Here is a 23,949-nt window from a genome sequence, read left to right as displayed (position 1 = left end):
AGGAGTTGCTAATTTTAGAGCTCACCTTTCCATTCACCACCTGCAAACTTTGGATTACACTTTCTGTGGATTGTATATACACTGGTGGACACTCACATTGGACTTATCAACACACTGGGGTTCTTGGACTGTTTTTAGGGTATGGACAAATGAACTGTATTCTTTTAACAGAGTGTACCTGTTTTTAGGGTATGGACAAATGAACTGTATTCTTTTAACAGAGTTTACCTAGTTTTATCGTGTTGTTTTAAAGTCTTTTATGTGAACCTTGTAAATACACCAAATCTATTTAAACCAATTTTCTTTTATGTCTCATTCTTTTAACCACTAGTCATCTCTCACAGTTAAATCTGACCCCATTTTAGTCTTGTAACTCGGCTGATAAGGCCGATTGTTACACTTTTATGGGAGACCGCCTGGGAATACCAGGTGCTGTAAGCTTTTGCCTTTTCTTCACTATTTATATAATATGCTGGCTTTTACGGAGGCTGATCTTTAAATAGCCCACTTTTTGGAGCAGCCCTCGCTTATGGCCATACCGCGCTGAGAGCGCCCGATCTCGTCTGATCTCGGAAGCTAAGCAGCGTCGGGCCTGGTTAGTACTTGGATGGGAGACCGCCTGGGAATACCAGGTGCTGTAAGCTTTTGCCTTTTCTTCACTATTTATATAATATGCTGGCTTTTAGAAAGACGTGTTTTACCGCTCTATTTATTACAATCATTTACATGTATTATAGAGTTTTAAGTGTTTTACATGTTTTTTAGGCCATTTTATTACTCTTAACATTTTAAGTGTATGTGTCTTTAATAAATGGATGGTTGGCCTGTCATGTGACTAGACACATGACAGGAAGCAGGAAGTACAACTGTATAAGAGAGCAGCATGACAAACAAAGGACAGTCACCAAACTGTTGGATTGAGGAGTTGCTAATTTTAGAGCTCACCTTTCCATTCACCACCTGCAAACTTTGGATTACACTTTCTGTGGATTGTATATACACTGGTGGACACTCACATTGGACTTATCAACACACTGGGGTTCTTGGACTGTTTTTAGGGTATGGACAAATGAACTGTATTCTTTTAACAGAGTTTACCTGTTTTTAGGGTATGGACAAATGAACTGTATTCTTTTAACACAGTTTACCTAGTTTTATCGTGTTGTTTTAAAGTCTTTTATGTGAACCTTGTAAATACACCAAATCTATTTAAACCAATTTTCTTTTATGTCTCATTCTTTTAACCACTAGTCATCTCTCACAGTTAAATCTGACCCCATTTTAGTCTTGTAACTCGGCTGATAAGGCCGATTGTTACACTTTTATGGGAGACCGCCTGGGAATACCAGGTGCTGTAAGCTTTTGCCTTTTCTTCACTATTTATATAATATGCTGGCTTTTACGGAGGCTGATCTTTAAATAGCCCACTTTTTGGAGCAGCCCTCGCTTATGGCCATACCGCGCTGAGAGCGCCCGATCTCGTCTGATCTCGGAAGCTAAGCAGCGTCGGGCCTGGTTAGTACTTGGATGGGAGACCGCCTGGGAATACCAGGTGCTGTAAGCTTTTGCCTTTTCTTCACTATTTATATAATATGCTGGCTTTTACAGAGGCTGATCTTTAAATAGCCCACTTTTTGGAGCAGCCCTCGCTTATGGCCATACCGCGCTGAGAGCGCCCGATCTCGTCTGATCTCGGAAGCTAAGCAGCGTCGGGCCTGGTTAGTACTTGGATGGGAGACCGCCTGGGAATACCAGGTGCTGTAAGCTTTTGCCTTTTCTTCACTATTTATATAATATGCTGGCTTTTAGAAAGACGTGTTTTACCGCTCTATTTATTACAATCATTTACATGTATTATAGAGTTTTAAGTGTTTTACATGTTTTTTAGGCCATTTTATTACTCTTAACATTTTAAGTGTATGTGTCTTTAATAAATGGATGGTTGGCCTGTCATGTGACTAGACACATGACAGGAAGCAGGAAGTACAACTGTATAAGAGAGCAGCATAACAAACAAAGGACAGTCACCAAACTGTTGGATTGAGGAGTTGCTAATTTTAGAGCTCACCTTTCCATTCACCACCTGCAAACTTTGGATTACACTTTCTGTGGATTGTATATACACTGGTGGACACTCACATTGGACTTATCAACACACTGGGGTTCTTGGACTGTTTTTAGGGTATGGACAAATGAACTGTATTCTTTTAACAGAGATTACCTGTTTTTAGGGTATGGACAAATGAACTGTATTCTTTTAACAGAGTTTACCTAGTTTTATCGTGTTTTTTTAAAGTCTTTTATGTGAACCTTGTAAATACACCAAATCTATTTAAACCAATTTTCTTTTATGTCTCATTCTTTTAACCACTAGTCATCTCTCACAGTTAAATCTGACCCCATTTTAGTCTTGTAACTCGGCTGATAAGGCCGATTGTTACACTTTTATGGGAGACCGCCTGGGAATACCAGGTGCTGTAAGTTTTGCCTTTTCTTCACTATTTATATAATATGCTGGCTTTTACGGAGGCTGATCTTTAAATAGCCCACTTTTTGGAGCAGCCCTCGCTTATGGCCATACCGCGCTGGGAGCGCCCGATCTCGTCTGATCTCGGAAGCTAAGCAGCGTCGGGCCTGGTTAGTACTTGGATGGGAGACCGCCTGGGAATACCAGGTGCTGTAAGCTTTTGCCTTTTCTTCACTATTTATATAATATGCTGGCTTTTACGGAGGCTGATCTTTAAATAGCCCACTTTTTGGAGCAGCCCTCGCTTATGGCCATACCGCGCTGAGAGCGCCAGATCTCGTCTGATCTCGGAAGCTAAGCAGCGTCGGGCCTGGTTAGTACTTGGATGGGAGACCGCCTGGGAATACCAGGTGCTGTAAGCTTTTGCCTTTTCTTCACTATTTATATAATATGCTGGCTTTTAGAAAGACGTGTTTTACCGCTCTATTTATTACAATCATTTACATGTATTATAGAGTTTTAAGTGTTTTACATGTTTTTTAGGCCATTTTATTACTCTTAACATTTTAAGTGTATGTGTCTTTATTAAATGGATGGTTGGCCTGTCATGTGACTAGACACATGACAGGAAGCAGGAAGTACAACTGTATAAGAGAGCAGCATGACAAACAAAGGACAGTCACCAAACTGTTGGATTGAGGAGTTGCTAATTTTAGAGCTCACCTTTCCATTCACCACCTGCAAACTTTGGATTACACTTTCTGTGGATTGTATATACACTGGTGGACACTCACTTTGGACTTATCAACACACTGGGGTTCTTGGACTGTTTTTAGGGTATGGACAAATGAACTGTATTCTTTTAACAGAGTTTACCTGTTTTTAGGGTATGGACAAATGAACTGTATTCTTTTAACAGAGTTTACCTAGTTTTATCGTGTTGTTTTAAAGTCTTTTATGTGAACCTTGTAAATACACCAAATCTATTTAAACCAATTTTCTTTTATGTCTCATTCTTTTAACCACTAGTCATCTCTCACAGTTAAATCTGACCCCATTTTAGTGTTGTAACTCGGCTGATAAGGCCGATTGTTACACTTTTATGGGAGACCGCCTGGGAATACCAGGTGCTGTAAGCTTTTGCCTTTTCTTCACTATTTATATAATATGCTGGCTTTTACGGAGGCTGATCTTTAAATAGCCCACTTTTTGGAGCAGCCCTCGCTTATGGCCATACCGCGCTGAGAGCGCCCGATCTCGTCTGATCTCGGAAGCTAAGCAGCGTCGGGCCTGGTTAGTACTTGGATGGGAGACCGCCTGGGAATACCAGGTGCTGTAAGCTTTTGCCTTTTCTTCACTATTTATATAATATGCTGGCTTTTACGGAGGCTGATCTTTAAATGGCCCACTTTTTGGAGCAGCCCTCGCTTATGGCCATACCGCGCTGAGAGCGCCTGATCTCGTCTGATCTCGGAAGCTAAGCAGCGTCGGGCCTGGTTAGTACTTGGATGGGAGACAGCCTGGGAATACCAGTTGCTGTAAGCTTTTGCCTTTTCTTCACTATTTATATAATATGCTGGCTTTTAGAAAGACGTGTTTTACCGCTCTATTTATTACAATCATTTACATGTATTATAGAGTTTTAAGTGTTTTACATGTTTTTTAGGCCATTTTATTACTCTTAACATTTTAAGTGTATGTGTCTTTAATAAATGGATGGTTGGCCTGTCATGTGACTAGACACATGACAGGAAGCAGGAAGTACAACTGTATAAGAGAGCAGCATGACAAACAAAGGACAGTCACCAAACTGTTGGATTGAGGAGTTGCTAATTTTAGAGCTCACCTTTCCATTCACCACCTGCAAACTTTGGATTACACTTTCTGTGGATTGTATATACACTGGTGGACACTCACATTGGACTTATCAACACACTGGGGTTCTTGGACTGTTTTTAGGGTATGGACAAATGAACTGTATTCTTTTAACAGAGTGTACCTGTTTTTAGGGTATGGACAAATGAACTGTATTCTTTTAACAGAGTTTACCTAGTTTTATCGTGTTGTTTTAAAGTCTTTTATGTGAACCTTGTAAATACACCAAATCTATTTAAACCAATTTTCTTTTATGTCTCATTCTTTTAACCACTAGTCATCTCTCACAGTTAAATCTGACCCCATTTTAGTCTTGTAACTCGGCTGATAAGGCCGATTGTTACACTTTTATGGGAGACCGCCTGGGAATACCAGGTGCTGTAAGCTTTTGCCTTTTCTTCACTATTTATATAATATGCTGGCTTTTACGGAGGCTGATCTTTAAATAGCCCACTTTTTGGAGCAGCCCTCGCTTATGGCCATACCGCGCTGAGAGCGCCCGATCTCGTCTGATCTCGGAAGCTAAGCAGCGTCGGGCCTGGTTAGTACTTGGATGGGAGACCGCCTGGGAATACCAGGTGCTGTAAGCTTTTGCCTTTTCTTCACTATTTATATAATATGCTGGCTTTTAGAAAGACGTGTTTTACCGCTCTATTTATTACAATCATTTACATGTATTATAGAGTTTTAAGTGTTTTACATGTTTTTTAGGCCATTTTATTACTCTTAACATTTTAAGTGTATGTGTCTTTAATAAATGGATGGTTGGCCTGTCATGTGACTAGACACATGACAGGAAGCAGGAAGTACAACTGTATAAGAGAGCAGCATGACAAACAAAGGACAGTCACCAAACTGTTGGATTGAGGAGTTGCTAATTTTAGAGCTCACCTTTCCATTCACCACCTGCAAACTTTGGATTACACTTTCTGTGGATTGTATATACACTGGTGGACACTCACATTGGACTTATCAACACACTGGGGTTCTTGGACTGTTTTTAGGGTATGGACAAATGAACTGTATTCTTTTAACAGAGTTTACCTGTTTTTAGGGTATGGACAAATGAACTGTATTCTTTTAACACAGTTTACCTAGTTTTATCGTGTTGTTTTAAAGTCTTTTATGTGAACCTTGTAAATACACCAAATCTATTTAAACCAATTTTCTTTTATGTCTCATTCTTTTAACCACTAGTCATCTCTCACAGTTAAATCTGACCCCATTTTAGTCTTGTAACTCGGCTGATAAGGCCGATTGTTACACTTTTATGGGAGACCGCCTGGGAATACCAGGTGCTGTAAGCTTTTGCCTTTTCTTCACTATTTATATAATATGCTGGCTTTTACGGAGGCTGATCTTTAAATAGCCCACTTTTTGGAGCAGCCCTCGCTTATGGCCATACCGCGCTGAGAGCGCCCGATCTCGTCTGATCTCGGAAGCTAAGCAGCGTCGGGCCTGGTTAGTACTTGGATGGGAGACCGCCTGGGAATACCAGGTGCTGTAAGCTTTTGCCTTTTCTTCACTATTTATATAATATGCTGGCTTTTACAGAGGCTGATCTTTAAATAGCCCACTTTTTGGAGCAGCCCTCGCTTATGGCCATACCGCGCTGAGAGCGCCCGATCTCGTCTGATCTCGGAAGCTAAGCAGCGTCGGGCCTGGTTAGTACTTGGATGGGAGACCGCCTGGGAATACCAGGTGCTGTAAGCTTTTGCCTTTTCTTCACTATTTATATAATATGCTGGCTTTTAGAAAGACGTGTTTTACCGCTCTATTTATTACAATCATTTACATGTATTATAGAGTTTTAAGTGTTTTACATGTTTTTTAGGCCATTTTATTACTCTTAACATTTTAAGTGTATGTGTCTTTAATAAATGGATGGTTGGCCTGTCATGTGACTAGACACATGACAGGAAGCAGGAAGTACAACTGTATAAGAGAGCAGCATAACAAACAAAGGACAGTCACCAAACTGTTGGATTGAGGAGTTGCTAATTTTAGAGCTCACCTTTCCATTCACCACCTGCAAACTTTGGATTACACTTTCTGTGGATTGTATATACACTGGTGGACACTCACATTGGACTTATCAACACACTGGGGTTCTTGGACTGTTTTTAGGGTATGGACAAATGAACTGTATTCTTTTAACAGAGTTTACCTGTTTTTAGGGTATGGACAAATGAACTGTATTCTTTTAACAGAGTTTACCTAGTTTTATCGTGTTGTTTTAAAGTCTTTTATGTGAACCTTGTAAATACACCAAATCTATTTAAACCAATTTTCTTTTATGTCTCATTCTTTTAACCACTAGTCATCTCTCACAGTTAAATCTGACCCCATTTTAGTCTTGTAACTCGGCTGATAAGGCCGATTGTTACACTTTTATGGGAGACCGCCTGGGAATACCAGGTGCTGTAAGCTTTTGCCTTTTCTTCACTATTTATATAATATGCTGGCTTTTACGGAGGCTGATCTTTAAATAGCCCACTTTTTGGAGCAGCCCTCGCTTACGGCCATACCCCCACCTGAGGCGCTAGAGAGCAAACAGGAAGTGAGTTGGCAGTTTGTAGTGTGCAGTAGGTGAGATAGGCTCACCATTTTTCTGGGTGTGTTTTCACATTTATTTTGTTTGTTTTTTAGTTAGAAAAAGTTTTTTTTGAGGAAGGTTTTTTTTAACCCCAAACAGGTCTTTCTGTTTGGGGTTTGAGACAACCAAAATATGGATTTAATGGACAAAGAACACGGACTGGTAAAACAACATGAGATGGGAAATGCGGAACCAGGATTTGTTGCAGACATAACTGAAAGGAATATAAATGAAAGACATGGAGAAAACAATAATGAAACGTGGGCGACGGTGGTTTCAAGGAGGAAACAAGAAAGAAAAACAACTGGACAAGAACGGAAAGGAGATCTACAATCAACTGAAGGTATTGGAATTGAGAAAGAAGTTGGAGAAAAAAGAAATGTTTTATCTCAACGACAACAAATGATACAGAAATTAAGCAAACAAACAAGGTATCAGAGGGAATACAAGAAAGAAGCAACATTAACAATGACTGTTAAAGATATAGAAAATATAACAATAATAATGATAATTAAAGCAGTTGAAGAGAAAGTTGGAATGGGAAAATTGATCGGACTGAGAAGAAAAAATAATTATGATTTTGAAATGACTATGGAAAGTGAGATGGACTGTGATTTGCTGTTGAATGGAATAATGATAAACGGACAAGAATGTGAGATAAGGAAATTGTGTGCAACAGAAAGAATGGTGTCTTTCTTGAGTCTGCCCAGCTATATAGAAGATGAGGAAATCAGTCAAAAACTAATCAATTGGGGTGTAACTCCCATTCTACCACTAAGAAGAAGATATCATCCCGGGACAACGGTGGCAGACGGAACACGATTTTTGAGGGTAAAGTTTCCACAAGAGGTGACGTCTTTACCATACAACACAAGCTTCAGGACTGAAGAAGGAGTGCAGTACTTCAGAGTGATTCACGATAATCAAGTGAAGACATGCAGGATCTGTGTAAGTCCGGAGCATGAAAAAAAGGACTGCCCACAATTCACATGCAGAAATTGTCTTGAGCAGGGGCATTATGCGCGAGACTGTAAAGTCCCGCGGTGCCAAGGCTGCCAAAAGACAATGTTAAGATGCAGATGCGAGATAGAAGACGAGGAAAATGAAGATCCAGGAATGGAAATACAAGAGGTAATGGGAGTTACAACAATTGAGAGGTTAAATGACTCACAAAGGCAGACGCAAGGAGAGGACGAGAAACAAGATGACGAGGAAGAGGAGAACAACAACATAGATGAGAATAAAGAAAAGAAGGAAGATGAAGAACAAGGAATGGAGATGGGAGGAGGAGCGAACAAAGAGGATATAAATTTGATTAAAGAAGGATTTTCTAAGGAACAGGACGATGTGGACACTAATGAACTGGACTACGAAAAAGGACAAGAAAAAGAAAAAGCTGAGGATAAGGGAATAAAGACACTGACTGAGGTAAGAGGAGCAGACAATGGGGGGGAAATTCGTGGAATGGAAAACAAAGGAAAAGAAAGACTGAATAGATGTGTAAAAACAAGAAAAGATGGCTTAGACATTCAACAGGTTCTTAAAAGGCAGAAGATAAGAAGAGAAGAGCAAAAGGAAAGACTGGAGAGGAGGAAAGCTGAAATGGGTGAAGTAAAAAATACTTTTTTGAAAGACAATGAAACGGATTGAATGGTGGGTTTTGGTTTTTCCAATCTTTTCTTTAATGAGCTCTATATCAATTGTATCGCTGAATGCTAGAGGATTATCCAAATGTCAAAAGTTTGAAAGATTAATGTGTCTGACCAAAAAATGTGATGTGCTATGTTTACAAGAAACGAAATGGGAAGATAAAATAAGTGATGAAATTAGAAAATTATGGAACGGAGAAATATATAGTAACTGTGATATGGAAAGGAAGAGAGGGGTAGCTATTTTAATAAGAAAAGGAGTATTTGAAGAAGTAAATATAGATTATAAAGACACAAAGGGAAGAATAATAATTGTTAAATTTGTGTGTAATGGAAAAGAAATGAAAGTGTGTAATATACATGCACCAAATGATGAAAGAGATAAATTTAATTTTTACAGGGATATGAATGAGTTAATAGAAAAACATGACAACATTATGGTGTTAGGTGATTTTAACACTGTAATACAGAGAATTGATGTAGATGATTCAATGGGATTTAGAAGAGATAGAGGGAGGAATGAACTACATAACATAATGGAGAAATATAATATGGTGGATGTGTGGAGAGAGAGGAATGGTATGAAAAGAGAATATTCAAGAAGACAAATTGTTGACAGAGTTCTAAAGCAAAGTAGAATAGACTTATTTTTATGTAAGAAAAAGGAAGCATATTATGTCACTAAGGCGTCTTACAAAAATTATAGTGAGAGTGACCATGATTTTTTATGGATATTGATGAATTTTAATGAGGCTGATAAAGGACCAGGGGTGTGGATATTAAATGCAGAACTTCTAAAAAATGAAATATACAGAATGGAAATAGAAAGTATAATAATTAATAGTGTAAATGAGGAAATGTATGAAATGGAAAAAGGGTTTTGGTGGGACATTCTAAAAAAAAGAATAAAAAAATTCTCAATGGAATATTCAAAAAAATGGCAAAAAGTCAAAAAGATGAAAGAAAATAAGATCAAAAAAGAGTGGGATGAAGAAATGAGGAAAGTAAATGAGCATGATGAAAATATTGATAAGATAATAGAATTACAGGAAGAATTAAAGAAAATAGAAGAAGAGAAGTGTAAAGGAGCAATAATAAGAAGTAGGGCGAAAGACATTGTAGAAGGAGAAAGAAGTACGAAATATTTTTATGAATTAGAAAAAACAAGACAGAGAGCAGATATAATAAAAAGTATTAAAACAGAAGATGCAAGGATTGTAGAAGATAAAACAGGAATTTTGGAAGAAGTCAGAGAATTCTATAAGCATTTATTTACCAAAAATGAGATAGTTTTAGAAGATGAGGAATTTGTATTAAGTAAAATACAGGTTAAAGTTAATGAGGGAGACAAAGAAATGTGTGAGAGTGAGATTACGGAATTAGAAATAGGAATTGCAATTGATCAACTGAAAAATGGTAAAAGTCCAGGAATAGATGGATTAACAGCTGAATTTTATAAGGTTTTTAAAGATGTGTTATGTCCAATTTTAAATGAAATATTTATAGATAATTTTAAAAAAGGGAATTTAACGAATAGTATGAAGAAAGGTATGGTGAAAATAATTTACAAGAAAAAAGGTGATAAGAGAGACCTGAAAAACTACAGACCACTAAGCATGTTGAATACAGATTATAAAATATTAGCCAAAATTTTAGCCAATCGATTGAAAATAGTAGTACCAAATATAATTACTACAAATCAAGCATATGCTGTTCTAAAAAGAGATATTACTGATGTCATTAACAATATAAGAGATATGATATGGTACATGAAGGAGGAGAAAGAAACAGGATATATAATAAGTGTGGATTTAGAAAAGGCTTTTGATAGAGTTGAACACAAATACTTGATACATGTGATGGAGAGATTTGGTTTTGGGGAGAATTTTTTAAAATGGATAAAATGTTTATATACAGATATAAGTAGTTGTGTAAAAGTGAATGGTTTTTTAACTAAAGATTTTAAAATAACGAGATCAATCAGACAAGGTTGTCCTATGTCAGCATTATTATACACTTTAGTATCTGAAGCTTTAGGACTGGCAGTAGACCAGGAAAAGAACATAAAAGGAATACGCATAAAAGGAGAAGAATCAGAACAAAAAATATTTCAATATGCAGATGACACGACATTGTTTGTAAAAGATATTAAAAGTATGGATAAAGCAATGGAAGTTTTAGAAAGATATTGTAAAGGAACAGGGGCAAAAGTTAATAAAGAAAAAACTACATACATGAAAATTGGATTACCGAATGATCTGCTGAATAAAATGCAATTTAAGGAAGAAAAGAAGAGTATTAAAATTTTAGGTATAAGGGTTGGAGAAAATGAAAATGAAATAAGAGAAGTGGTATGGGAGGAGGTTTTAAAAGGAATGGAGAAGAGATTAAATTTCTGGAAATTAAGAGGATTATTTTTAAAAGGGAAGGTTTTAGTTATTAATTCTTTGTTTTTATCAAAAATGTGGTATGTATTGGGTTCTGTGAGTTTGCCTATATGGGTGTATAAAAAAATCAAATCTATTGTTTTAAACTTTTTATGGGAGGGGAAACCATCGAAAATTGCTTATGACACTCTAATTGGAAAGGTGGAGGAAGGAGGGTTGGGACTAATAGATCCATTAATAAGAATGAAAAGTATAAGAATAAAAACTGTTAATAAATACTGGAAACATGGGAAATATGCGTGGAAGGGTGTAATGAACTATTTTTTAAATAAATGTGGAAAAATGGGAGATGATGTTTTATGGATGAAGCTAAAAGAAAACATGATGAACGGAATACCAGAGTTTTATAAAGAGGTTGTAAAAGCATGGGGTGATTTTAGAAAGCATGTAGTTTGTACGTCTTTTACCAGGGAAGAGATTTTAAGACAACCATTGTTTTTAAATAATCAAATTAAAAAGGGAAATGATACCATTTTTTATAAAAAATGGTTTTATGCGGGGATAAAGCAAATAAAAGATATCTTGTATGAAGTGATACCTGGTTTTGTACCGGTGCAAGTAATAAGAGACGCAATTGTAGAAAATTATGACAATGAAACTAAAACAGTCTTAGAAAAACAATACAAACAAATGAAAGAAGTAATACCGGAAGAATGGATAAATATTATAGAAGGTACAGAAGAAACAAAAGGTAATGATGGAATGATGATTGATTTTAAAAGTAATGACAAACAGCATGCTTTTAAAGATGGTATTTTAAAGATGTTTTATTCTTGTTTATGTGAAGATGTTTTTATCACACCAAAAGCAGAAGGATATTGGCAAAGATTGTACCCAAGTATGGAAACTAAGAAAATATGGAAAAATCTAAGAGCTTGGTGGAAAAGTCCAATTTTAGAAAACTTTGATTATATTTTAAGACATAATTGTTTATTAAGTGAAATGAGACTGTGTAAATTTGGAATGGCAAGTGATGCAATATGCAAGGTATGTAATAGGGAAGATGAAGGATTGATACATATTTTTTTTAAATGCACAGGGTTAAAATGTTTTATAAAAAAATTAAAAGAAATGACAAGTAAATTGGGAGTAGAACAAAGATATATTGATGAAGAATGGGAAACAATGTTTTTATTTGGTTCTAAAGGTAATTTTAAGAATGTGTGTTTTTTAAATTTGATATTAACCATTGCTAGATTTGTAATTTGGAGCAGAAGAAATTTTGTCAAACAAAAGAAAACAAAAATACCTGTGTGCAAACTTTTTAAGGTGAAGATGTGTTTTATTTTAAATGTTTTGTTTGATTACTGTAATATGAATGAAGAGAAAGATGTTTTTGTCAAAATTTTTGTAAATGATAACCCATTTATTGAAATGACATGGTTTCGATTTAATGTATTGTTGCCAGAATGTGATTCAGACTGTTTTTAAAATGTATTAACATGTTTTAAATAAATAAAAAAAAAAAAAAAAAAAAAAAAAAAAAAAAAAAAAAAAAAAAAAAAAAAAAAAAAAAAAAAAAAAAGAGCGCCCGATCTCGTCTGATCTCGGAAGCTAAGCAGCGTCGGGCCTGGTTAGTACTTGGATGGGAGACCGCCTGGGAATACCAGGTGCTGTAAGCTTTTGCCTTTTCTTCACTATTTATATAATATGCTGGCTTTTACGGAGGCTGATCTTTAAATAGCCCACTTTTTGGAGCAGCCCTCGCTTATGGCCATACCGCGCTGAGAGCGCCCGATCTCGTCTGGTCTCGGAAGCTAAGCAGCGTCGGGCCTGGTTAGTACTTGGATGGGAGACCGCCTGGGAATACCAGGTGCTGTAAGCTTTTGCCTTTTCTTCACTATTTATATAATATGCTGGCTTTTAGAAAGACGTGTTTTACCGCTCTATTTATTACAATCATTTACATGTATTATAGAGTTTTAAGTGTTTTACATGTTTTTTAGGCCATTTTATTACTCTTAACATTTTAAGTGTATGTGTCTTTAATAAATGGATGGTTGGCCTGTCATGTGACTAGACACATGACAGGAAGCAGGAAGTACAACTGTATAAGAGAGCAGCATGACAAACAAAGGACAGTCACCAAACTGTTGGATTGAGGAGTTGCTAATTTTAGAGCTCACCTTTCCATTCACCACCTGCAAACTTTGGATTACACTTTCTGTGGATTGTATATACACTGGTGGACACTCACATTGGACTTATCAACACACTGGGGTTCTTGGACTGTTTTTAGGGTATGGACAAATGAACTGTATTCTTTTAACAGAGTTTACCTGTTTTTAGGGTATGGACAAATGAACTGTATTCTTTTAACAGAGTTTACCTAGTTTTATCGTGTTGTTTTAAAGTCTTTTATGTGAACCTTGTAAATACACCAAATCTATTTAAACCAATTTTCTTTTATGTCTCATTCTTTTAACCACTAGTCATCTCTCACAGTTAAATCTGACCCCATTTTAGTCTTGTAACTCGGCTGATAAGGCCGATTGTTACACTTTTATGGGAGACCGCCTGGGAATACCAGGTGCTGTAAGCTTTTGCCTTTTCTTCACTATTTATATAATATGCTGGCTTTTACGGAGGCTGATCTTTAAATAGCCCACTTTTTGGAGCAGCCCTCGCTTATGGCCATACCGCGCTGAGAGCGCCCGATCTGGTCTGATCTCGGAAGCTAAGCAGCGTCGGGCCTGGTTAGTACTTGGATGGGAGACCGCCTGGGAATACCAGGTGCTGTAAGCTTTTGCCTTTTCTTCACTATTTATATAATATGCTGGCTTTTACGGAGGCTGATCTTTAAATAGCCCACTTTTTGGAGCAGCCCTCGCTTACGGCCCTACCGCGCTGAGAGCGCCCGATCTCGTCTTATCTCGGAAGCTAAGCAGCGTCGGGTCTGGTTAGTACTTGGATGGGAGACCGCCTGGGAATACCAGGTGCTGTAAGCTTTTGCCTTTTCTTCACTATTTATATAATATGCTGGCTTTTAGAAAGACGTGTTTTACCGCTCTATTTATTACAATCATTTACATGTATTATAGAGTTTTAAGTGTTTTACATGTTTTTTAGGCCATTTTATTACTCTTAACATTTTAAGTGTATGTGTCTTTAGTAAATGGATGGTTGGCCTGTCATGTGACTAGACACATGACAGGAAGCAGGAAGTACAACTGTATAAGAGAGCAGCATGACAAACAAAGGACAGTCACCAAACTGTTGGATTGAGGAGTTGCTAATTTTAGAGCTCACCTTTCCATTCACCACCTGCAAACTTTGGATTACACTTTCTGTGGATTGTATATACACTGGTGGACACTCACATTGGACTTATCAACACACTGGGGTTCTTGGACTGTTTTTAGGGTATGGACAAATGAACTGTATTCTTTTAACAGAGTTTACCTGTTTTTAGGGTATGGACAAATGAACTGTATTCTTTTAACAGAGTTTACCTAGTTTTATCGTGTTGTTTTAAAGTCTTTTATGTGAACCTTGTAAATACACCAAATCTATTTAAACCAATTTTCTTTTATGTCTCATTCTTTTAACCACTAGTCATCTCTCACAGTTAAATCTGACCCCATTTTAGTCTTGTAACTCGGCTGATAAGGCCGATTGTTACACTTTTATGGGAGACCGCCTGGGAATACCAGGTGCTGTAAGCTTTTGCCTTTTCTTCACTATTTATATAATATGCTGGCTTTTACGGAGGCTGATCTTTAAATAGCCCACTTTTTGGAGCAGCCCTCGCTTATGGCCATACCGCGCTGAGAGCGCCCGATCTCGTCTGATCTCGGAAGCTAAGCAGCGTCGGGCCAGGTTAGTACTTGGATGGGAGACCGCCTGGGAATACCAGGTGCTGTAAGCTATTGCCTTTTCTTCACTATTTATATAATATGCTGGCTTTTACGGAGGCTGATCTTTAAATAGCCCACTTTTTGGAGCAGCCCTCGCTTATGGCCATACCGCGCTGAGAGCGCCCGATCTCGTCTGATCTCGGAAGCTAAGCAGCGTCGGGCCTGGTTAGTACTTGGATGGGAGACCGCCTGGGAATACCAGGTGCTGTAAGCTTTTGCCTTTTCTTCACTATTTATATAATATGCTGGCTTTTAGAAAGACGTGTTTTACCGCTCTATTTATTACAATCATTTACATGTATTATAGAGTTTTAAGTGTTTTACATGTTTTTTAGGCCATTTTATTACTCTTAACATTTTAAGTGTATGTGTCTTTAGTAAATGGATGGTTGGCCTGTCATGTGACTAGACACATGACAGGAAGCAGGAAGTACAACTGTATAAGAGAGCAGCATGACAAACAAAGGACAGTCACCAAACTGTTGGATTGAGGAGTTGCTAATTTTAGAGCTCACCTTTCCATTCACCACCTGCAAACTTTGGATTACACTTTCTGTGGATTGTATATACACTGGTGGACACTCACTTTGGACTTATCAACACACTGGGGTTCTTGGACTGTTTTTAGGGTATGGACAAATGAACTGTATTCTTTTAACAGAGTTTACCTGTTTTTAGGGTATGGACAAATGAACTGTATTCTTTTAACAGAGTTTACCTAGTTTTATCGTGTTGTTTTAAAGTCTTTTATGTGAACCTTGTAAATACACCAAATCTATTTAAACCAATTTTCTTTTATGTCTCATTCTTTTAACCACTAGTCATCTCTCACAGTTAAATCTGACCCCATTTTAGTCTTGTAACTCGGCTGATCAGGCCGATTGTTACACTTTTATGGGAGACCGCCTGGGAATACCAGGTGCTGTAAGCTTTTGCCTTTTCTTCACTATTTATATAATATGCTGGCTTTTACGGAGGCTGATCTTTAAATAGCCCACTTTTTGGAGCAGCCCTCGCTTATGGCCATACCGCGCTGAGAGCGCCCGATCTCGTCTGATCTCGGAAGCTAAGCAGCGTCTGGCCTGGTTAGTACTTGGATGGGAGACCGCCTGGGAATACCAGGTGCTGTAAGCTTTTGCCTTTTCTTCACTATTTATATAATATGCTGGCTTTTACGGAGGCTGATCTTTAAATAGCCCACTTTTTGGAGCAGCCCTCGCTTATGGCCATACCGCGCTGAGAGCGCCCGATCTCGTCTGATCTCGGAAGCTAAGCAGCGTCGGGCCTGGTTAGTACTTGGATGGGAGACCGCCTGGGAATACCAGTTGCTGTAAGCTTTTGCCTTTTCTTCACTATTTATATAATATGCTGGCTTTTAGAAAGACGTGTTTTACCGCTCTATTTATTACAATCATTTACATGTATTATAGAGTTTTAAGTGTTTTACATGTTTTTTAGGCCATTTTATTACTCTTAACATTTTAAGTGTATGTGTCTTTAATAAATGGATGGTTGGCCTGTCATGTGACTAGACACATGACAGGAAGCAGGAAGTACAACTGTATAAGAGAGCAGCATGACAAACAAAGGACAGTCACCAAACTGTTGGATTGAGGAGTTGCTAATTTTAGAGCTCACCTTTCCATTCACCACCTGCAAACTTTGGATTACAATTTCTGTGGATTGTATATACACTGGTGGACACTCACATTGGACTTATCAACACACTGGGGTTCTTGGACTGTTTTTAGGGTATGGACAAATAAACTGTATTCTTTTAACAGAGTTTACCTTCTTTTTAGGGTATGGACAAATGAACTGTATTCTTTTAACAGAGTTTACCTAGTTTTATCGTGTTGTTTTAAAGTCTTTTATGTGAACCTTGTAAATACACCAAATCTATTTAAACCAATTTTCTTTTATGTCTCATTCTTTTAACCACTAGTCATCTCTCACAGTTAAATCTGACCCCATTTTAGTCTTGTAACTCGGCTGATCAGGCCGATTGTTACACTTTTATGGGAGACCGCCTGGGAATACCAGGTGCTGTAAGCTTTTGCCTTTTCTTCACTATTTATATAATATGCTGGCTTTTACGGAGGCTGATCTTTAAATAGCCCACTTTTTGGAGCAGCCCTCGCTTATGGCCATACCGCGCTGAGAGCGCCCGATCTCGTCTGATCTCGGAAGCTAAGCAGCGTCGGGCCTGGTTAGTACTTGGATGGGTGACCGCCTGGGAATACCAGGTGCTGTAAGCTTTTGCCTTTTCTTCACTATTTATATAATATGCTGGCTTTTACGGAGGCTGATCTTTAAATAGCCCACTTTTTGGAGCAGCCCTCGCTTATGGCCATACCGCGCTGAGAGCGCCCGATCTCGTCTGATCTCGGAAACTAAGCAGCGTCGGGCCTGGTTAGTACTCGGATGGGAGACCGCCTGGGAATACCAGGTGCTGTAAGCTTTTGACTTTTCTTCACTATTTATATAATATGCTGGCTTTTAGAAAGACGTGTTTTACCGCTCTATTTATTACAATCATTTACATGTATTATAGAGTTTTAAGTGTTTTACATGTTTTTTAGGCCATTTTATTACTCTTAACATTTTAAGTGTATGTGTCTTTAATAAATGGATGGTTGGCCTGTCATGTGACTAGACACATGACAGGAAGCAGGAAGTACAACTGTATAAGAGAGCAGCATGACAAACAAAGGACAGTCACCAAACTGTTGGATTGAGGAGTTGCTAATTTTAGAGCTCACCTTTCCATTCACCACCTGCAAACTTTGGATTACACTTTCTGTGGATTGTATATACACTGGTGGACACTCACATTGGACTTATCAACACACTGGGGTTCTTGGACTGTTTTTAGGGTATGGACAAATGAACTGTATTCTTTTAACAGAGTTTACCTGTTTTTAGGGTATGGACAAATGAACTGTATTCTTTTAACAGAGTTTACCTAGTTTTATCGTGTTGTTTTAAAGTCTTTTATGTGAACCTTGTAAATACACCAAATCTATTTAAACCAATTTTCTTTTATGTCTCATTCTTTTAACCACTAGTCATCTCTCACAGTTAAATCTGACCCCATTTTAGTCTTGTAACTCGGCTGATAAGGCCGATTGTTACACTTTTATGGGAGACCGCCTGGGAATACCAGGTGCTGTAAGCTTTTTCCTTTTCTTCACTATTTATATAATATGCTGGCTTTTACGGAGGCTGATCTTTAAATAGCCCACTTTTTGGAGCAGCCCTCGCTTATGGCCATACCGCGCTGAGAGCGCCTGATCTCGTCTGATCTCGGAAGCTAAGCAGCGTCGGGCCTGGTTAGTACTTGGATGGGAGACCGCCTGGGAATACCAGTTGCTGTAAGCTTTTGCCTTTTCTTCACTATTTATATAATATGCTGGCTTTTAGAAAGACGTGTTTTACCGCTCTATTTATTACAATCATTTACATGTATTATAGAGTTTTAAGTGTTTTACATGTTTTTTAGGCCATTTTATTACTCTTAACATTTTAAGTGTATGTGTCTTTAATAAATGGATGGTTGGCCTGTCATGTGACTAGACACATGACAGGAAGCAGGAAGTACAACTGTATAAGAGAGCAGCATGACAAACAAAGGACAGTCACCAAACTGTTGGATTGAGGAGTTGCTAATTTTAGAGCTCACCTTTCCATTCACCACCTGCAAACTTTGGATTACAATTTCTGTGGATTGTATATACACTGGTGGACACTCACATTGGACTTATCAACACACTGGGGTTCTTGGACTGTTTTTAGGGTATGGACAAATAAACTGTATTCTTTTAACAGAGTTTACCTGTTTTTAGGGTATGGACAAATGAACTGTATTCTTTTAACAGAGTTTACCTAGTTTTATCGTGTTGTTTTAAAGTCTTTTATGTGAACCTTGTAAATACACCAAATCTATTTAAACCAATTTTCTTTTATGTCTCATTCTTTTAACCGCTAGTCATCTCTCACAGTTAAATCTGACCCCATTTTAGTCTTGTACCTCGGCTGATCAGGCCGATTGTTACACTTTTATGGGAGACCGCCTGGGAATACCAGGTGCTGTAAGCTTTTGCCTTTTCTTCACTATTTATATAATATGCTGGCTTTTACGGAGGCTGATCTTTAAATAGCCCACTTTTTGGAGCAGCCCTCGCTTATGGCCATACCGCGCTGAGAGCGCCCGATCTCGTCTGATCTCGGAAGCTAAGCAGCGTCGGGCCTGGTTAGTACTTGGATGGGAGACCGCCTGGGAATACCAGGTGCTGTAAGCTTTTGCCTTTTCTTCACTATTTATATAATATGCTAGCTTTTACGGAGGCTGATCTTTAAATAGCCCACTTTTTGGAGCAGCCCTCGCTTATGGCCATACCGCGCTGAGAGCGCCCGATCTCGTCTGATCTCGGAAACTAAGCAGCGTCGGGCCTGGTTAGTACTCGGATGGGAGACCGCCTGGGAATACCAGGTGCTGTAAGCTTTTGCCTTTTCTTCACTATTTATATAATATGCTGGCTTTTAGAAAGACGTGTTTTACCGCTCTATTTATTACAATCATTTACATGTATTATAGAGTTTTAAGTGTTTTACATGTTTTTTAGGCCATTTTATTACTCTTAACATTTTAAGTGTATGTGTCTTTAGTAAATGGATGGTTGGCCTGTCATGTGACTAGACACATGACAGGAAGCAGGAAGTACAACTGTATAAGAGAGCAGCATGACAAACAAAGGACAGTCACCAAACTGTTGGATTGAGGAGTTGCTAATTTTAGAGCTCACCTTTCCATTCACCACCTGCAAACTTTGGATTACACTTTCTGTGGATTGTATATACACTGGTGGACACTCACATTGGACTTATCAACACACTGGGGTTCTTGGACTGTTTTTAGGGTATGGACAAATGAACTGTATTCTTTTAACAGAGTTTACCTGTTTTTAGGGTATGGACAAATGAACTGTATTCTTTTAACAGAGTTTACCTAGTTTTATCGTGTTGTTTTAAAGTCTTTTATGTGAACCTTGTAAATACACCAAATCTATTTAAACCAATTTTCTTTTATGTCTCATTCTTTTAACCACTAGTCAACTCTCACAGTTAAATCTGACCCCATTTTAGTCTTGTAACTCGGCTGATAAGGCCGATTGTTACACTTTTATGGGAGACCGCCTGGGAATACCAGGTGCTGTAAGCTTTTGCCTTTTCTTCACTATTTATATAATATGCTGGCTTTTACGGAGGCTGATCTTTAAATAGCCCACTTTTTGGAGCAGCCCTCGCTTATGGCCATACCGCGCTGAGAGCGCCCGATCTCGTCTGATCTCGGAAGCTAAGCAGCGTCGGGCCTGGTTAGTACTTAGATGGGAGACCGCCTGGGAATACCAGGTGCTGTAAGCTTTTTCCTTTTCTTCACTATTTATATAATATGCTGGCTTTTACGGAGGCTGATCTTTAAATAGCCCACTTTTTGGAGCAGCCCTCGCTTATGGCCATACCGCGCTGAGAGCGCCTGATCTCGTCTGATCTCGGAAGCTAAGCAGCGTCGGGCCTGGTTAGTACTTGGATGGGAGACCGCCTGGGAATACCAGTTGCTGTAAGCTTTTGCCTTTTCTTCACTATTTATATAATATGCTGGCTTTTAGAAAGACGTGTTTTACCGCTCTATTTATTACAATCATTTACATGTATTATAGAGTTTTAAGTGTTTTACATGTTTTTTAGGCCATTTTATTACTCTTAACATTTTAAGTGTATGTGTCTTTAATAAATGGATGGTTGGCCTGTCATGTGACTAGACACATGACAGGAAGCAGGAAGTACAACTGTATAAGAGAGCAGCATGACAAACAAAGGACAGTCACCAAACTGTTGGATTGAGGAGTTGCTAATTTTAGAGCTCACCTTTCCATTCACCACCTGCAAACTTTGGATTACAATTTCTGTGGATTGTATATACACTGGTGGACACTCACATTGGACTTATCAACACACTGGGGTTCTTGGACTGTTTTTAGGGTATGGACAAATAAACTGTATTCTTTTAACAGAGTTTACCTGTTTTTAGGGTATGGACAAATGAACTGTATTCTTTTAACAGAGTTTACCTAGTTTTATCGTGTTGTTTTAAAGTCTTTTATGTGAACCTTGTAAATACACCAAATCTATTTAAACCAATTTTCTTTTATGTCTCATTCTTTTAACCACTAGTCATCTCTCACAGTTAAATCTGACCCCATTTTAGTCTTGTACCTCGGCTGATCAGGCCGATTGTTACACTTTTATGGGAGACCGCCTGGGAATACCAGGTGCTGTAAGCTTTTGCCTTTTCTTCACTATTTATATAATATGCTGGCTTTTACGGAGGCTGATCTTTAAATAGCCCACTTTTTGGAGCAGCCCTCGCTTATGGCCATACCGCGCTGAGAGCGCCCGATCTCGTCTGATCTCGGAAGCTAAGCAGCGTCGGGCCTGGTTAGTACTTGGATGGGAGACCGCCTGGGAATACCAGGTGCTGTAAGCTTTTGCCTTTTCTTCACTATTTATATAATATGCTAGCTTTTACGGAGGCTGATCTTTAAATAGCCCACTTTTTGGAGCAGCCCTCGCTTATGGCCATACCGCGCTGAGAGCGCCAGATCTCGTCTGATCTCGGAAGCTAAGCAGCGTCGGGCCTGGTTAGTACTTGGATGGGAGACCGCCTGGGAATACCAGGTGCTGTAAGCTTTTGCCTTTTCTTCACTATTTATATAATATGCTGGCTTTTAGAAAGACGTGTTTTACCGCTCTATTTATTACAATCATTTACATGTATTATAGAGTTTTAAGTGTTTTACATGTTTTTTAGGCCATTTTATTACTCTTAACATTTTAAGTGTATGTGTCTTTAGTAAATGGATGGTTGGCCTGTCATGTGACTAGACACATGACAGGAAGCAGGAAGTACAACTGTATAAGAGAGCAGCATGACAAACAAAGGACAGTCACCAAACTGTTGGATTGAGGAGTTGCTAATTTTAGAGCTCACCTTTCCATTCACCACCTGCAAACTTTGGATTACACTTTCTGTGGATTGTATATACACTGGTGGACACTCACTTTGGACTTATCAACACACTGGGGTTCTTGGACTGTTTTTAGGGTATGGACAAATGAACTGTATTCTTTTAACAGAGTTTACCTGTTTTTAGGGTATGGACAAATGAACTGTATTCTTTTAACAGAGTTTACCTAGTTTTATCGTGTTGTTTTAAAGTCTTTTATGTGAACCTTGTAAATACACCAAATCTATTTAAACCAATTTTCTTTTATGTCTCATTCTTTTAACCACTAGTCATCTCTCACAGTTAAATCTGACCCCATTTTAGTGTTGTAACTCGGCTGATAAGGCCGATTGTTACACTTTTATGGGAGACCGCCTGGGAATACCAGGTGCTGTAAGCTTTTGCCTTTTCTTCACTATTTATATAATATGCTGGCTTTTACGGAGGCTGATCTTTAAATAGCCCACTTTTTGGAGCAGCCCTCGCTTATGGCCATACCGCGCTGAGAGCGCCCGATCTCGTCTGATCTCGGAAGCTAAGCAGCGTCGGGCCTGGTTAGTACTTGGATGGGAGACCGCCTGGGAATACCAGGTGCTGTAAGCTTTTGCCTTTTCTTCACTATTTATATAATATGCTGGCTTTTACGGAGGCTGATCTTTAAATGGCCCACTTTTTGGAGCAGCCCTCGCTTATGGCCATACCGCGCTGAGAGCGCCTGATCTCGTCTGATCTCGGAAGCTAAGCAGCGTCGGGCCTGGTTAGTACTTGGATGGGAGACCGCCTGGGAATACCAGTTGCTGTAAGCTTTTGCCTTTTCTTCACTATTTATATAATATGCTGGCTTTTAGAAAGACGTGTTTTACCGCTCTATTTATTACAATCATTTACATGTATTATAGAGTTTTAAGTGTTTTACATGTTTTTTAGGCCATTGTATTACTCTTAACATTTTAAGTGTATGTGTCTTTAATAAATGGATGGTTGGCCTGTCATGTGACTAGACACATGACAGGAAGCAGGAAGTACAACTGTATAAGAGAGCAGCATGACAAACAAAGGACAGTCACCAAACTGTTGGATTGAGGAGTTGCTAATTTTAGAGCTCACCTTTCCATTCACCACCTGCAAACTTTGGATTACAATTTCTGTGGATTGTATATACACTGGTGGACACTCACATTGGACTTATCAATACACTGGGGTTCTTGGACTGTTTTTAGGGTATGGACAAATAAACTGTATTCTTTTAACAGAGTTTACCTGTTTTTAGGGTATGGACAAATGAACTGTATTCTTTTAACAGAGTTTACCTAGTTTTATCGTGTTGTTTTAAAGTCTTTTATGTGAACCTTGTAAATACACCAAATCTATTTAAACCAATTTTCTTTTATGTCTCATTCTTTTAACCACTAGTCATCTCTCACAGTTAAATCTGACCCCATTTTAGTCTTGTAACTCGGCTGATCAGGCCGATTGTTACACTTTTATGGGAGACCGCCTGGGAATACCAGGTGCTGTAAGCTTTTGCCTTTTCTTCACTATTTATATAATATGCTGGCTTTTTACGGAGGCTGATCTTTAAATAGCCCACTTTTTGGAGCAGCCCTCGCTTATGGCCATACCGCGCTGAGAGCGCCCGATCTCGTCTGATCTCGGAAGCTAAGCAGCGTCGGGCCTGGTTAGTACTTGGATGGGAGACCGCCTGGGAATACCAGGTGCTGTAAGCTTTCGCCTTTTCTTCACTATTTATATAATATGCTGGCTTTTACGGAGGCTGATCTTTAAATAGCCCACTTTTTGGAGCAGCCATCGCTTATGGCCATACCGCGCTGAGAGCGCCCGATCTCGTCTGATCTCGGAAGCTAAGCAGTGTCGGGCCTGTTTAGTACTTGGATGGGAGACCGCCTGGGAATACCAGTTGCTGTAAGCTTTTGCCTTTTCTTCACTATTTATATAATATGCTGGCTTTTAGAAAGACGTGTTTTACCGCT

General features: G+C 38.6%; 30 non-coding genes across 30 annotated transcripts; all 30 read left to right on the top strand.

Moving 5' to 3' along the window:
- The first annotated feature begins 525 nt into the window (after window positions 1-525).
- Window positions 526-644, top strand: LOC141310551 (5S ribosomal RNA). The gene has a single exon (XR_012348030.1). It is a non-coding gene; the product is annotated as a 5S ribosomal RNA (ribosomal RNA).
- An 801-nt stretch (window positions 645-1,445) lies between these two features.
- On the top strand, window positions 1,446-1,564 carry LOC141310539 (5S ribosomal RNA). The gene has a single exon (XR_012348018.1). It is a non-coding gene; the product is annotated as a 5S ribosomal RNA (ribosomal RNA).
- An 84-nt stretch (window positions 1,565-1,648) lies between these two features.
- Window positions 1,649-1,767, top strand: LOC141310527 (5S ribosomal RNA). The gene has a single exon (XR_012348006.1). It is a non-coding gene; the product is annotated as a 5S ribosomal RNA (ribosomal RNA).
- An 800-nt stretch (window positions 1,768-2,567) lies between these two features.
- On the top strand, window positions 2,568-2,686 carry LOC141310895 (5S ribosomal RNA). The gene has a single exon (XR_012348373.1). It is a non-coding gene; the product is annotated as a 5S ribosomal RNA (ribosomal RNA).
- Window positions 2,687-2,770: 84 nt separating this feature from the next.
- On the top strand, window positions 2,771-2,889 carry LOC141309832 (5S ribosomal RNA). Its single transcript, XR_012347379.1, has one exon. It is a non-coding gene; the product is annotated as a 5S ribosomal RNA (ribosomal RNA).
- Window positions 2,890-3,690: 801 nt separating this feature from the next.
- On the top strand, window positions 3,691-3,809 carry LOC141310522 (5S ribosomal RNA). Its single transcript, XR_012348002.1, has one exon. It is a non-coding gene; the product is annotated as a 5S ribosomal RNA (ribosomal RNA).
- An 84-nt stretch (window positions 3,810-3,893) lies between these two features.
- On the top strand, window positions 3,894-4,012 carry LOC141310438 (5S ribosomal RNA). The gene has a single exon (XR_012347981.1). It is a non-coding gene; the product is annotated as a 5S ribosomal RNA (ribosomal RNA).
- Window positions 4,013-4,813: 801 nt separating this feature from the next.
- On the top strand, window positions 4,814-4,932 carry LOC141310521 (5S ribosomal RNA). The gene has a single exon (XR_012348001.1). It is a non-coding gene; the product is annotated as a 5S ribosomal RNA (ribosomal RNA).
- Window positions 4,933-5,733: 801 nt separating this feature from the next.
- On the top strand, window positions 5,734-5,852 carry LOC141310520 (5S ribosomal RNA). The gene has a single exon (XR_012348000.1). It is a non-coding gene; the product is annotated as a 5S ribosomal RNA (ribosomal RNA).
- Window positions 5,853-5,936: 84 nt separating this feature from the next.
- On the top strand, window positions 5,937-6,055 carry LOC141310516 (5S ribosomal RNA). Its single transcript, XR_012347998.1, has one exon. It is a non-coding gene; the product is annotated as a 5S ribosomal RNA (ribosomal RNA).
- A 6,685-nt stretch (window positions 6,056-12,740) lies between these two features.
- On the top strand, window positions 12,741-12,859 carry LOC141311679 (5S ribosomal RNA). Its single transcript, XR_012349138.1, has one exon. It is a non-coding gene; the product is annotated as a 5S ribosomal RNA (ribosomal RNA).
- An 801-nt stretch (window positions 12,860-13,660) lies between these two features.
- Window positions 13,661-13,779, top strand: LOC141309923 (5S ribosomal RNA). The gene has a single exon (XR_012347471.1). It is a non-coding gene; the product is annotated as a 5S ribosomal RNA (ribosomal RNA).
- Window positions 13,780-13,863: 84 nt separating this feature from the next.
- LOC141310411 (5S ribosomal RNA) lies at window positions 13,864-13,982 on the top strand. The gene has a single exon (XR_012347956.1). It is a non-coding gene; the product is annotated as a 5S ribosomal RNA (ribosomal RNA).
- Window positions 13,983-14,783: 801 nt separating this feature from the next.
- On the top strand, window positions 14,784-14,902 carry LOC141309981 (5S ribosomal RNA). Its single transcript, XR_012347528.1, has one exon. It is a non-coding gene; the product is annotated as a 5S ribosomal RNA (ribosomal RNA).
- An 84-nt stretch (window positions 14,903-14,986) lies between these two features.
- On the top strand, window positions 14,987-15,105 carry LOC141310504 (5S ribosomal RNA). The gene has a single exon (XR_012347996.1). It is a non-coding gene; the product is annotated as a 5S ribosomal RNA (ribosomal RNA).
- Window positions 15,106-15,906: 801 nt separating this feature from the next.
- On the top strand, window positions 15,907-16,025 carry LOC141309956 (5S ribosomal RNA). The gene has a single exon (XR_012347503.1). It is a non-coding gene; the product is annotated as a 5S ribosomal RNA (ribosomal RNA).
- An 84-nt stretch (window positions 16,026-16,109) lies between these two features.
- LOC141309999 (5S ribosomal RNA) lies at window positions 16,110-16,228 on the top strand. The gene has a single exon (XR_012347546.1). It is a non-coding gene; the product is annotated as a 5S ribosomal RNA (ribosomal RNA).
- An 802-nt stretch (window positions 16,229-17,030) lies between these two features.
- Window positions 17,031-17,149, top strand: LOC141311522 (5S ribosomal RNA). Its single transcript, XR_012348981.1, has one exon. It is a non-coding gene; the product is annotated as a 5S ribosomal RNA (ribosomal RNA).
- Window positions 17,150-17,233: 84 nt separating this feature from the next.
- On the top strand, window positions 17,234-17,352 carry LOC141309947 (5S ribosomal RNA). The gene has a single exon (XR_012347494.1). It is a non-coding gene; the product is annotated as a 5S ribosomal RNA (ribosomal RNA).
- Window positions 17,353-18,153: 801 nt separating this feature from the next.
- Window positions 18,154-18,272, top strand: LOC141310278 (5S ribosomal RNA). The gene has a single exon (XR_012347823.1). It is a non-coding gene; the product is annotated as a 5S ribosomal RNA (ribosomal RNA).
- Window positions 18,273-19,073: 801 nt separating this feature from the next.
- On the top strand, window positions 19,074-19,192 carry LOC141310492 (5S ribosomal RNA). The gene has a single exon (XR_012347994.1). It is a non-coding gene; the product is annotated as a 5S ribosomal RNA (ribosomal RNA).
- Window positions 19,193-19,276: 84 nt separating this feature from the next.
- On the top strand, window positions 19,277-19,395 carry LOC141309946 (5S ribosomal RNA). Its single transcript, XR_012347493.1, has one exon. It is a non-coding gene; the product is annotated as a 5S ribosomal RNA (ribosomal RNA).
- An 801-nt stretch (window positions 19,396-20,196) lies between these two features.
- LOC141311020 (5S ribosomal RNA) lies at window positions 20,197-20,315 on the top strand. The gene has a single exon (XR_012348486.1). It is a non-coding gene; the product is annotated as a 5S ribosomal RNA (ribosomal RNA).
- Window positions 20,316-20,399: 84 nt separating this feature from the next.
- Window positions 20,400-20,518, top strand: LOC141310277 (5S ribosomal RNA). Its single transcript, XR_012347822.1, has one exon. It is a non-coding gene; the product is annotated as a 5S ribosomal RNA (ribosomal RNA).
- An 801-nt stretch (window positions 20,519-21,319) lies between these two features.
- On the top strand, window positions 21,320-21,438 carry LOC141310479 (5S ribosomal RNA). The gene has a single exon (XR_012347992.1). It is a non-coding gene; the product is annotated as a 5S ribosomal RNA (ribosomal RNA).
- Window positions 21,439-21,522: 84 nt separating this feature from the next.
- Window positions 21,523-21,641, top strand: LOC141309831 (5S ribosomal RNA). The gene has a single exon (XR_012347378.1). It is a non-coding gene; the product is annotated as a 5S ribosomal RNA (ribosomal RNA).
- An 801-nt stretch (window positions 21,642-22,442) lies between these two features.
- LOC141310466 (5S ribosomal RNA) lies at window positions 22,443-22,561 on the top strand. Its single transcript, XR_012347989.1, has one exon. It is a non-coding gene; the product is annotated as a 5S ribosomal RNA (ribosomal RNA).
- An 84-nt stretch (window positions 22,562-22,645) lies between these two features.
- LOC141310276 (5S ribosomal RNA) lies at window positions 22,646-22,764 on the top strand. Its single transcript, XR_012347821.1, has one exon. It is a non-coding gene; the product is annotated as a 5S ribosomal RNA (ribosomal RNA).
- Window positions 22,765-23,566: 802 nt separating this feature from the next.
- Window positions 23,567-23,685, top strand: LOC141310454 (5S ribosomal RNA). The gene has a single exon (XR_012347987.1). It is a non-coding gene; the product is annotated as a 5S ribosomal RNA (ribosomal RNA).
- Window positions 23,686-23,769: 84 nt separating this feature from the next.
- On the top strand, window positions 23,770-23,888 carry LOC141310326 (5S ribosomal RNA). Its single transcript, XR_012347870.1, has one exon. It is a non-coding gene; the product is annotated as a 5S ribosomal RNA (ribosomal RNA).
- Window positions 23,889-23,949: the final 61 nt, after the last annotated feature.

The sequence above is a fragment of the Garra rufa genome, unplaced genomic scaffold, assembly GCF_049309525.1.
Source record: "Garra rufa unplaced genomic scaffold, GarRuf1.0 hap1_unplaced_003, whole genome shotgun sequence".
In the NCBI taxonomy this organism is placed as follows: domain Eukaryota; kingdom Metazoa; phylum Chordata; class Actinopteri; order Cypriniformes; family Cyprinidae; genus Garra; species Garra rufa.
This window is presented reverse-complemented; position numbering and strand designations above follow the sequence as displayed.